General features: G+C 31.5%; 1 long non-coding RNA gene across 1 annotated transcript; it reads right to left on the bottom strand.

The window, feature by feature from the left end:
- Positions 1-200: 200 nt before the first annotated feature.
- On the bottom strand, positions 201-1831 carry LOC111713040 (uncharacterized). Its single transcript, XR_002767590.1, has 3 exons — positions 1786-1831; positions 929-975; positions 201-331 (listed from the first exon to the last, which is right to left on the bottom strand). It is a non-coding gene; the product is annotated as an uncharacterized LOC111713040 (long non-coding RNA).
- Between the last annotated feature and the right edge of the window lie 590 nt (positions 1832-2421).

Genomic DNA, 2421 nt, shown 5'->3' with positions numbered 1-2421 from the left:
ATACAAATTAGGTTTATTGATACAAATTAGACTTATTGATACAAATTAGATTTATTTATAAAAATTAGATTTATTGATACAAATTAGATTTATTGATAAAAATTAGATTTATTGACAAAATTAGATTTATTGATACAAATTAGATTTATTGATACAAAATAGATTTATTGATACAAATAAGATTTATTGATACAAATTAGTTTTATTGATACAAATTAGATTTATTGATACAAATTAGATTTATTGATACAAATTACACAATAGCAAATATGTTGATATGATATTTCTCAGTTTATTTAGGATCACAGAGAGCAAAGAATTTTCCTGTCGCCTAAAAGAAAATAAGAGTTTGAAAAAACATTTCTGAAATCATGAAGTCTCAATTTAGGGTACATGGGGGGGGGGGTACAAGAGTTTCAGGAATAGTGTGAAATTTCGTAAAGAGTCATTTTCATGTCTGTGTAAAATCCAAGGCAAAGCATTGCGACACTTCAAAGTCGACACACTTGTGAGGTTGTATACTGTGCAATAGTTTTCGTAGACATTTGGATTCATGATTTCAAAATCCACAGAAATTGTATTATAGAAATTGAGCCATTGCACTCCATCATCTCAGATTTTCTAATCCCCATATTTTTGCAACCGTCACACACCTTATTTAAACTATGAATTCTGTTAAACCAAATGATCTAAGTTTGACATATCAGAGGTTTACACCATCCGGTTTTAAAGATATAAGGATTAGATGACCTAAGGTTGTGGGGGTGGCAAAGACTTAATTAAATTATAAGAAATGAGCAATACTTTAGTAACATTTTGCAACTATTTTGCATATCGTCATTAAAGCCTCATCCAATATGAACAACAGCCAAAATAGTACACAAAAAAAACGATCTTTGCAGTAAGGAATAGAAAAATACCAACTCACCCATTTTGGCTTTTTACACATGGCCCAACTAAACCCTAGCTTGTTTCCTAAATATATAGGCTTTAAAGGGAAAACAATAAACTAGTGGACTAGTTCATCTCAAGGGAAATTAGTTCCAAATCTAACTCCTTTTATTATTTCAATTTCAGTTTAATTTAAGATTGGGAATGGTTGTCCTCGTCATCTATATATATAAAGTTGTAATCTCTGTTTGTATGTTTGTTTGTTTGTCCGATCATAACTCCTGCACGGACCCCTGGACTGGTTTGCCTCAAACATTTGATTGGGGAACTCGGGAGACCCACGGGAATGTTTAAAGTTCGGTTTTGAGATTCTAAGTTGAGTGGGTCTACTTCAATAGCGAAAATTCAGTTCCGCAGAAAAATCGTTCAAGTGCGGGTAAACGGCGGGAGTAACGATAAGCAGCCTGGTCAGTGCTGGGTTTCCAAGCTAGTGCTAGAAATGGGTCAAGTTTTAGTTTGGGAACTAAGTAAGTCCCCTGCATCTAAGAACAAAGTGTGCATCAAAAAAAAAGGTTGCATAGGATATATTTTATGGAAGAATACCGAATTGTGGTTTGACATTTTTGGTAAAAATTTTGTCATTAGACAGTTTAAAAATAGCAATAGTTATTTCTATTTTTGACAAAGCATAAACAAAAACAATAATGTTAATTATTATTCTCAATAAGATTTAAAAAATATTATAGAAGTATTATTTTTTAGAAAATTCGGGAACCAAGTAAATTAATATCACAGATTTAAATAATTACTTTTAAGACTGTAATAACGGAATGAACCAGATAGTAAGCATGAATGATAAAGTACACAAAAGATTTATAAAAATAAAAAGCTCACCTCTATACGTTTTCAGAATTATTTTACAACTAGTTTTATGTCTACAAACATCAAAACACAATTATTAAAATAAAAAGGATATATTATAATAGGACTGTAAGGGTAATTTCAAGTGACCCTCAATGCAAAGATGTCAATGCTCGATTTACAACGGTGCTCTTGAAAGCTTAGGGATTAAGTGTGAATTAGCTATTAATATTTCTTTATTTAAACTGTTCGTTGTATTTTACGAATAAACATACTAATGAACTATTTGTTATCCCCATGTCCCTGTTTGATCTTTAAATTGTATACGAGGTTCCCATATCACTCCTGTCATGAGTTTGTTGTCTATTCTGAACCAATAGAAATAGTATGGCGGTATAACATCTATCTTTCTATCAATAGGCGCTATCAGTAAATGGAAACATTTACTTCTACTGAAACTATGGTGCTATAACACATGGACATTGGGACCGTCCCCATTTGACTAGTTTTGGTCCTTCTTTGTACATTTAAAACCTTACAATTTCATTACGGTTTCTCTGCGAAAGTGAATTGCGCGCCATTATAGTTTCAGTGGAAGTAAATATTTTAATTTATTGGTAGCGCCGATTGAAGGATTCATATCTCTAATTGGATAATAAGAAAGATAGA

The sequence above is a fragment of the Eurytemora carolleeae genome, unplaced genomic scaffold (assembly GCF_000591075.1).
Source record: "Eurytemora carolleeae unplaced genomic scaffold, Eaff_2.0 scaffold1364, whole genome shotgun sequence".
Lineage (NCBI taxonomy): Eukaryota > Metazoa > Arthropoda > Copepoda > Calanoida > Temoridae > Eurytemora > Eurytemora carolleeae.
This window is presented reverse-complemented; position numbering and strand designations above follow the sequence as displayed.